The sequence below is a fragment of the Oncorhynchus gorbuscha genome, linkage group LG01 (assembly GCF_021184085.1).
Source record: "Oncorhynchus gorbuscha isolate QuinsamMale2020 ecotype Even-year linkage group LG01, OgorEven_v1.0, whole genome shotgun sequence".
NCBI classification, from domain to species: Eukaryota; Metazoa; Chordata; class Actinopteri; order Salmoniformes; family Salmonidae; genus Oncorhynchus; species Oncorhynchus gorbuscha.
In genome coordinates this window covers 86,986,640-86,997,255 of record NC_060173.1, presented here as the reverse complement: position 1 = coordinate 86,997,255, position 10,616 = coordinate 86,986,640, and the positions used below count along the sequence as shown (strand labels likewise).

General features: G+C 44.3%; 1 protein-coding gene across 6 annotated transcripts in view; it reads right to left on the bottom strand.

Moving 5' to 3' along the window:
• The window catches only part of LOC124044683 (phospholipid-transporting ATPase IH-like), a 266,289-nt gene that overhangs the window by 69,766 nt on the left and 185,907 nt on the right, over positions 1-10,616 (bottom strand). The gene's annotated exons all lie outside the window — the stretch shown is intronic.

The following is a 10,616-nucleotide window of genomic DNA, read 5'->3' as shown; positions in this document are numbered from 1 at the left end:
CCATCAGACCACTATGAGGCCTACCTGTGTCGATTCTAAGCTTCCTGGAGCAACCGGAAGTGGTTAGATTGACCCAAAAGGAGTTTTGATGTACATAACCTTCAAAGGTGAAAATGACTGCATTCAACACTGTGTAGATCATAGATCAGTCAATTCTTAACTTAAAGACTTAAAACTCAGGATTCTGTAGGTGTTTATGTCAATCAAGACATGTGTTTACTTATAGCTTCCTGTGCCAACCGGAAGTGCCTTTAATTGGGTCACACTGTCTGTTTTGAAGGGTTAGAAAAGTCACATCTCTCCAAAACTTCATATGTGTGACCAGGTAACCCTCCTAAACTGTAAATCAGTCAATTCTCCCAGCAGATGTCAAAGAAAAGCTCTCACACGCACACACAGCAAGGATGGAGTGAAAAGTGTGGTTCTCAAAGACACAGAGAGCAGGCAATGGCATAAACATAATCTCTAGGCCGTGCCGAGTTCAACGAGATATCCCGCTTGACCGTAGCTCGCTCGGTCTGAGCGCAGCGACCATTAGAAAAGTAGGCCCAAAATGAAGCCTGCCCCACAACGTCATTTGCTTTAGGGTGACAGTGAGAGAACCGTTAGGGTGAGAAGCACAATTGGACCTCAGGTATGTTCCTAAGGTCCTTCCGATCCGTGCAAGCCTAACGTTGTCCGTGTGGCATTAACCCTTAATAGTTAAAAGAAGGTGTTTACTTCAAAGAGTTTGCATTGACTTCTCTCCCCATAGGAATACATTGCCTGCACCCCTAAATTCAACCTGAAGTCTATATGGGTTATGAATGCCGTATGAACCTGTCTTTGGTAACAGTCCATCAGGCCAGTATGAGGTCTACCTGTGTTGATTCTAAGCTTCCTGGACCAACCGGAAGTGGTTAAAATCACCCTAAAAGTGTTTTTCCATTACCTGCCTGCAGTTTGATAGACATAGTGCATTCAACCCTGTGTAAATCAGTCAATTCTTAACGTAAGGACTTAAAACTCAGGATTCTGTAAAAGCATAGCCCAGTGAGGATATGTGTTGACTTATAGCTTCCTGTGCCAACCGGAAGTGCCTTAATTGGTGTCTCAGGGGCTGTTTCGAGGGGTTAAAAAAGTCAGATCTGTCCAAAACTTCATATGTGTGATTAGGCAACCCCCATGAACTGTAAATCAGTCATTTTTCCCATAAAATTTCAAAGGAAAACTAAATCACACAGACACACAACTTGGAAGGAGGGACGTATTGGGGTTTGTAGAGACAGACAGTGCCTCCAATAGTTAGCTTTGTTCGAGCTAAAAAAGAACCGTCAGACCTAGAGTTCGAAACTTTAGAAACCTGTTCTAGACCTCGGGTCGATAGTGCGTGGTGAGTTAGGTGGCTCTAGAAGGTTCTCGGACCGAGAAATAGCCTCGTACATTTGCAATGACTTCAATTCATTTTGACCATTACGAAAATGGCGACATTTAGAAAAGTCTCAGAGACACAAGACTAGGTGCATTGAAACCGGCTCGGCCCATAGAGACGGACCCCAACGTTTCGGTCCGATAGCTCATTCAAGGACCCCATAGCAAGGCATGGAAAAAGTGGATTTTCAGCACCAATTAGGGTTTTACTCGGGCACCGAAGGACCTATCGAGCCGAAACTCGGGATTCGGGGTCGCCTCACATAGGCCTTCACATAATGTCCGACCTGGACCCGCAGCTAGAACGTAACTATGTGTTTTACGTTTTTATTATGTTTTAAACTAAAGGCGCTGTGAATTATGGGCCTGCTCTGACATATATGATAGTTGGCTTCTAAATGAGTTGGAAAAAGTGGGTTTGGTGTCAATTGGTATCAGTTTGGTGTCAAAATGACATCTAATTGACTGATGGACACTGACTTGCTAGTTGACTTTTGTACATTTGCAATATGTTTAAACGGAGAGGGACCATCACCAAAATGGCATTCTGAAATCAACACAAAAAATGGCATCACCATAGTCTCCAGACTGTGCCGAGTTCAACGAGACGCCCCGCTTGACCGTAGCTCGCTCTGAGTGCAGTGACCTTGAAAAAAGCAGAACCAAAATGAAGCCTGGCCCTCAATGTCATTTGCTTTTGGGTGACAGTGAGAGAACCGTTAGGGTGAGAAGCACAATTCGACCTCGGGTACGTTCCTAAGGTCCTCCCGATCCGTGCAAGCCTAACCTTGACCGTGTGGCATTAACCCTTAACAGTTAAAAGAAGGTGTTTACATCAAAGAGTTTGCATTGACTTCTCTCCCCATAGGAATACATTGCCTGCACCTCTAAATTCAACCTGAAGCCTATGTGGGTTATGAATGCCTTATGAACCTGTCTTCTATGACAGTCCATCAGACCACTATGAGGCCTACCTGTGTCGATTCTAAGCTTCCTGGAGCAACCGGAAGTGGTTAGATTGACCCAAAAGGAGTTTTGATGTACATAACCTTCAAAGGTGAAAATGACTGCATTCAACACTGTGTAGATCATAGATCAGTCAATTCTTAACTTAAAGACTTAAAACTCAGGATTCTGTAGGTGTTTATATCAATCAAGACATGTGTTTACTTATAGCTTCCTGTGCCAACCGGAAGTGCCTTTAATTGGGTCACACTGTCTGTTTTGAAGGGTTAGAAAAGTCACATCTCTCCAAAACTTCATATGTGTGACCAGGTAACCCTCCTAAACTGTAAATCAGTCATTTCTCCCAGCAGATGTCAAAGAAAAGCTCTCACACGCACACACAGCAAGGATGGAGTGAAAAAGTGTGGTTCTCAAAGACACAGAGAGCAGGCAATGGCATAAACATAATCTCTAGGCCGTGCCGAGTTCAACGAGATATCCCGCTTGACCGTAGCTCGCTCGGTCTGAGCGCAGCGACCATTAGAAAAGTAGGCCCAAAATGAAGCCTGCCCCACAACGTCATTTGCTTTAGGGTGACAGTGAGAGAACCGTTAGGGTGAGAAGCACAATTGGACCTCAGGTATGTTCCTAAGGTCCTTCCGATCCGTGCAAGCCTAACGTTGTCCGTGTGGCATTAACCCTTAATAGTTAAAAGAAGGTGTTTACTTCAAAGAGTTTGCATTGACTTCTCTCCCCATAGGAATACATTGCCTGCACCCCTAAATTCAACCTGAAGTCTATATGGGTTATGAATGCCGTATGAACCTGTCTTTGGTAACAGTCCATCAGGCCAGTATGAGGTCTACCTGTGTTGATTCTAAGCTTCCTGGACCAACCGGAAGTGGTTAAAATCACCCTAAAAGTGTTTTTCCATTACCTGCCTGCAGTTTGATAGACATAGTGCATTCAACCCTGTGTAAATCAGTCAATTCTTAACGTAAGGACTTAAAACTCAGGATTCTGTAAAAGCATAGCCCAGTGAGGATATGTGTTGACTTATAGCTTCCTGTGCCAACCGGAAGTGCCTTAATTGGTGTCTCAGGGGCTGTTTCGAGGGGTTAAAAAAGTCAGATCTGTCCAAAACTTCATATGTGTGATTAGGCAACCCCCATGAACTGTAAATCAGTCATTTTTCCCATAAAATTTCAAAGGAAAACTAAATCACACAGACACACAACTTGGAAGGAGGGACGTATTGGGGTTTGTAGAGACAGACAGTGCCTCCAATAGTTAGCTTTGTTCGAGCTAAAAAGAACCGTCAGACCTAGAGTTCGAAACTTTAGAAACCTGTTCTAGACCTCGGGTCGATAGTGCGTGGTGAGTTAGGTGGCTCTAGAAGGTTCTCGGACCGAGAAATAGCCTCGTACATTTGCAATGACTTCAATTCATTTTGACCATTACGAAAATGGCGACATTTAGAAAAGTCTCAGAGACACAAGACTAGGTGCATTGAAACCGGCTCGGCCCATAGAGACGGACCCCAACGTTTCGGTCCGATAGCTCATTCAAGGACCCCATAGCAAGGCATGGAAAAAGTGGATTTTCAGCACCAATTAGGGTTTTACTCGGGCACCGAAGGACCTATCGAGCCGAAACTCGGGATTCGGGGTCGCCTCACATAGGCCTTCACATAATGTCCGACCTGGACCCGCAGCTAGAACGTAACTATGTGTTTTACGTTTTTATTATGTTTTAAACTAAAGGCGCTGTGAATTATGGGCCTGCTCTGACATATATGATAGTTGGCTTCTAAATGAGTTGGAAAAAGTGGGTTTGGTGTCAATTGGTATCAGTTTGGTGTCAAAATGACATCTAATTGACTGATGGACACTGACTTGCTAGTTGACTTTTGTACATTTGCAATATGTTTAAACGGAGAGGGACCATCACCAAAATGGCATTCTGAAATCAACACAAAAAATGGCATCACCATAGTCTCCAGACTGTGCCGAGTTCAACGAGACGCCCGCTTGACCGTAGCTCGCTCTGAGTGCAGTGACCTTGAAAAAAGCAGAACCAAAATGAAGCCTGGCCCTCAATGTCATTTGCTTTTGGGTGACAGTGAGAGAACCGTTAGGGTGAGAAGCACAATTCGACCTCGGGTACGTTCCTAAGGTCCTCCCGATCCGTGCAAGCCTAACCTTGACCGTGTGGCATTAACCCTTAACAGTTAAAAGAAGGTGTTTACATCAAAGAGTTTGCATTGACTTCTCTCCCCATAGGAATACATTGCCTGCACCTCTAAATTCAACCTGAAGCCTATGTGGGTTATGAATGCCTTATGAACCTGTCTTCTATGACAGTCCATCAGACCACTATGAGGCCTACCTGTGTCGATTCTAAGCTTCCTGGAGCAACCGGAAGTGGTTAGATTGACCCAAAAGGAGTTTTGATGTACATAACCTTCAAAGGTGAAAATGACTGCATTCAACACTGTGTAGATCATAGATCAGTCAATTCTTAACTTAAAGACTTAAAACTCAGGATTCTGTAGGTGTTTATATCAATCAAGACATGTGTTTACTTATAGCTTCCTGTGCCAACCGGAAGTGCCTTTAATTGGGTCACACTGTCTGTTTTGAAGGGTTAGAAAAGTCACATCTCTCCAAAACTTCATATGTGTGACCAGGTAACCCTCCTAAACTGTAAATCAGTCATTTCTCCCAGCAGATGTCAAAGAAAAGCTCTCACACGCACACACAGCAAGGATGGAGTGAAAAAGTGTGGTTCTCAAAGACACAGAGAGCAGGCAATGGCATAAACATAATCTCTAGGCCGTGCCGAGTTCAACGAGATATCCCGCTTGACCGTAGCTCGCTCGGTCTGAGCGCAGCGACCATTAGAAAAGTAGGCCCAAAATGAAGCCTGCCCCACAACGTCATTTGCTTTAGGGTGACAGTGAGAGAACCGTTAGGGTGAGAAGCACAATTGGACCTCAGGTATGTTCCTAAGGTCCTTCCGATCCGTGCAAGCCTAACGTTGTCCGTGTGGCATTAACCCTTAATAGTTAAAAGAAGGTGTTTACTTCAAAGAGTTTGCATTGACTTCTCTCCCCATAGGAATACATTGCCTGCACCCCTAAATTCAACCTGAAGTCTATATGGGTTATGAATGCCGTATGAACCTGTCTTTGGTAACAGTCCATCAGGCCAGTATGAGGTCTACCTGTGTTGATTCTAAGCTTCCTGGACCAACCGGAAGTGGTTAAAATCACCCTAAAAGTGTTTTTCCATTACCTGCCTGCAGTTTGATAGACATAGTGCATTCAACCCTGTGTAAATCAGTCAATTCTTAACGTAAGGACTTAAAACTCAGGATTCTGTAAAAGCATAGCCCAGTGAGGATATGTGTTGACTTATAGCTTCCTGTGCCAACCGGAAGTGCCTTAATTGGTGTCTCAGGGGCTGTTTCGAGGGGTTAAAAAAGTCAGATCTGTCCAAAACTTCATATGTGTGATTAGGCAACCCCCATGAACTGTAAATCAGTCATTTTTCCCATAAAATTTCAAAGGAAAACTAAATCACACAGACACACAACTTGGAAGGAGGGACGTATTGGGGTTTGTAGAGACAGACAGTGCCTCCAATAGTTAGCTTTGTTCGAGCTAAAAAAGAACCGTCAGACCTAGAGTTCCGAAACTTTAGAATCCTGTTCTAGACCTCGGGTCGATAGTGCGTGGTGAGTTAGGTGGCTCTAGAAGGTTCTCGGACCGAGAAATAGCCTCGTACATTTGCAATGACTTCAATTCATTTTGACCATTACGAAAATGGCGACATTTAGAAAAGTCTCAGAGACACAAGACTAGGTGCATTGAAACCGGCTCGGCCCATAGAGACGGACCCCAACGTTTCGGTCCGATAGCTCATTCAAGGACCCCATAGCAAGGCATGGAAAAAAGTGGATTTTCAGCACCAATTAGGGTTTTACTCGGGCACCGAAGGACCTATCGAGCCGAAACTCGGGATTCGGGGTCGCCTCACATAGGCCTTCACATAATGTCCGACCTGGACCCGCAGCTAGAACGTAACTATGTGTTTTACGTTTTTATTATGTTTTAAACTAAAGGCGCTGTGAATTATGGGCCTGCTCTGACATATATGATAGTTGGCTTCTAAATGAGTTGGAAAAAGTGGGTTTGGTGTCAATTGGTATCAGTTTGGTGTCAAAATGACATCTAATTGACTGATGGACACTGACTTGCTAGTTGACTTTTGTACATTTGCAATATGTTTAAACGGAGAGGGACCATCACCAAAATGGCATTCTGAAATCAACACAAAAAATGGCATCACCATAGTCTCCAGACTGTGCCGAGTTCAACGAGACGCCCGCTTGACCGTAGCTCGCTCTGAGTGCAGTGACCTTGAAAAAAAGCAGAACCAAAATGAAGCCTGGCCCTCAATGTCATTTGCTTTTGGGTGACAGTGAGAGAACCGTTAGGGTGAGAAGCACAATTCGACCTCGGGTACGTTCCTAAGGTCCTCCCGATCCGTGCAAGCCTAACCTTGACCGTGTGGCATTAACCCTTAACAGTTAAAAGAAGGTGTTTACATCAAAGAGTTTGCATTGACTTCTCTCCCCATAGGAATACATTGCCTGCACCTCTAAATTCAACCTGAAGCCTATGTGGGTTATGAATGCCTTATGAACCTGTCTTCTATGACAGTCCATCAGACCACTATGAGGCCTACCTGTGTCGATTCTAAGCTTCCTGGAGCAACCGGAAGTGGTTAGATTGACCCAAAAGGAGTTTTGATGTACATAACCTTCAAAGGTGAAAATGACTGCATTCAACACTGTGTAGATCATAGATCAGTCAATTCTTAACTTAAAGACTTAAAACTCAGGATTCTGTAGGTGTTTATGTCAATCAAGACATGTGTTTACTTATAGCTTCCTGTGCCAACCGGAAGTGCCTTTAATTGGGTCACACTGTCTGTTTTGAAGGGTTAGAAAAGTCACATCTCTCCAAAACTTCATATGTGTGACCAGGTAACCCTCCTAAACTGTAAATCAGTCATTTCTCCCAGCAGATGTCAAAGAAAAGCTCTCACACGCACACACAGCAAGGATGGAGTGAAAAAGTGTGGTTCTCAAAGACACAGAGAGCAGGCAATGGCATAAACATAATCTCTAGGCCGTGCCGAGTTCAACGAGATATCCCGCTTGACCGTAGCTCGCTCGGTCTGAGCGCAGCGACCATTAGAAAAGTAGGCCCAAAATGAAGCCTGCCCCACAACGTCATTTGCTTTAGGGTGACAGTGAGAGAACCGTTAGGGTGAGAAGCACAATTGGACCTCAGGTATGTTCCTAAGGTCCTTCCGATCCGTGCAAGCCTAACGTTGTCCGTGTGGCATTAACCCTTAATAGTTAAAAGAAGGTGTTTACTTCAAAGAGTTTGCATTGACTTCTCTCCCCATAGGAATACATTGCCTGCACCCCTAAATTCAACCTGAAGTCTATATGGGTTATGAATGCCGTATGAACCTGTCTTTGGTAACAGTCCATCAGGCCAGTATGAGGTCTACCTGTGTTGATTCTAAGCTTCCTGGACCAACCGGAAGTGGTTAAAATCACCCTAAAAGTGTTTTTCCATTACCTGCCTGCAGTTTGATAGACATAGTGCATTCAACCCTGTGTAAATCAGTCAATTCTTAACGTAAGGACTTAAAACTCAGGATTCTGTAAAAGCATAGCCCAGTGAGGATATGTGTTGACTTATAGCTTCCTGTGCCAACCGGAAGTGCCTTAATTGGTGTCTCAGGGGCTGTTTCGAGGGGTTAAAAAAGTCAGATCTGTCCAAAACTTCATATGTGTGATTAGGCAACCCCCATGAACTGTAAATCAGTCATTTTTCCCATAAAATTTCAAAGGAAAACTAAATCACACAGACACACAACTTGGAAGGAGGGACGTATTGGGGTTTGTAGAGACAGACAGTGCCTCCAATAGTTAGCTTTGTTCGAGCTAAAAAAGAACCGTCAGACCTAGAGTTCCGAAACTTTAGAAACCTGTTCTAGACCTCGGGTCGATAGTGCGTGGTGAGTTAGGTGGCTCTAGAAGGTTCTCGGACCGAGAAATAGCCTCGTACATTTGCAATGACTTCAATTCATTTTGACCATTACGAAAATGGCGACATTTAGAAAAGTCTCAGAGACACAAGACTAGGTGCATTGAAACCGGCTCGGCCCATAGAGACGGACCCCAACGTTTCGGTCCGATAGCTCATTCAAGGACCCCATAGCAAGGCATGGAAAAAAGTGGATTTTCAGCACCAATTAGGGTTTTACTCGGGCACCGAAGGACCTATCGAGCCGAAACTCGGGATTCGGGGTCGCCTCACATAGGCCTTCACATAATGTCCGACCTGGACCCGCAGCTAGAACGTAACTATGTGTTTTACGTTTTTATTATGTTTTAAACTAAAGGCGCTGTGAATTATGGGCCTGCTCTGACATATATGATAGTTGGCTTCTAAATGAGTTGGAAAAAGTGGGTTTGGTGTCAATTGGTATCAGTTTGGTGTCAAAATGACATCTAATTGACTGATGGACACTGACTTGCTAGTTGACTTTTGTACATTTGCAATATGTTTAAACGGAGAGGGACCATCACCAAAATGGCATTCTGAAATCAACACAAAAAATGGCATCACCATAGTCTCCAGACTGTGCCGAGTTCAACGAGACGCCCCGCTTGACCGTAGCTCGCTCTGAGTGCAGTGACCTTGAAAAAAGCAGAACCAAAATGAAGCCTGGCCCTCAATGTCATTTGCTTTTGGGTGACAGTGAGAGAACCGTTAGGGTGAGAAGCACAATTCGACCTCGGGTACGTTCCTAAGGTCCTCCCGATCCGTGCAAGCCTAACCTTGACCGTGTGGCATTAACCCTTAACAGTTAAAAGAAGGTGTTTACATCAAAGAGTTTGCATTGACTTCTCTCCCCATAGGAATACATTGCCTGCACCTCTAAATTCAACCTGAAGCCTATGTGGGTTATGAATGCCTTATGAACCTGTCTTCTATGACAGTCCATCAGACCACTATGAGGCCTACCTGTGTCGATTCTAAGCTTCCTGGAGCAACCGGAAGTGGTTAGATTGACCCAAAAGGAGTTTTGATGTACATAACCTTCAAAGGTGAAAATGACTGCATTCAACACTGTGTAGATCATAGATCAGTCAATTCTTAACTTAAAGACTTAAAACTCAGGATTCTGTAGGTGTTTATGTCAATCAAGACATGTGTTTACTTATAGCTTCCTGTGCCAACCGGAAGTGCCTTTAATTGGGTCACACTGTCTGTTTTGAAGGGTTAGAAAAGTCACATCTCTCCAAAACTTCATATGTGTGACCAGGTAACCCTCCTAAACTGTAAATCAGTCATTTCTCCCAGCAGATGTCAAAGAAAAGCTCTCACACGCACACACAGCAAGGATGGAGTGAAAAAGTGTGGTTCTCAAAGACACAGAGAGCAGGCAATGGCATAAACATAATCTCTAGGCCGTGCCGAGTTCAACGAGATATCCCGCTTGACCGTAGCTCGCTCGGTCTGAGCGCAGCGACCATTAGAAAAGTAGGCCCAAAATGAAGCCTGCCCCACAACGTCATTTGCTTTAGGGTGACAGTGAGAGAACCGTTAGGGTGAGAAGCACAATTGGACCTCAGGTATGTTCCTAAGGTCCTTCCGATCCGTGCAAGCCTAACGTTGTCCGTGTGGCATTAACCCTTAATAGTTAAAAGAAGGTGTTTACTTCAAAGAGTTTGCATTGACTTCTCTCCCCATAGGAATACATTGCCTGCACCCCTAAATTCAACCTGAAGTCTATATGGGTTATGAATGCCGTATGAACCTGTCTTTGGTAACAGTCCATCAGGCCAGTATGAGGTCTACCTGTGTTGATTCTAAGCTTCCTGGACCAACCGGAAGTGGTTAAAATCACCCTAAAAGTGTTTTTCCATTACCTGCCTGCAGTTTGATAGACATAGTGCATTCAACCCTGTGTAAATCAGTCAATTCTTAACGTAAGGACTTAAAACTCAGGATTCTGTAAAAGCATAGCCCAGTGAGGATATGTGTTGACTTATAGCTTCCTGTGCCAACCGGAAGTGCCTTAATTGGTGTCTCAGGGGCTGTTTCGAGGGGTTAAAAAGTCAGATCTGTCCAAAACTTCATATGTGTGATTAGGCAACCCCCATGAACT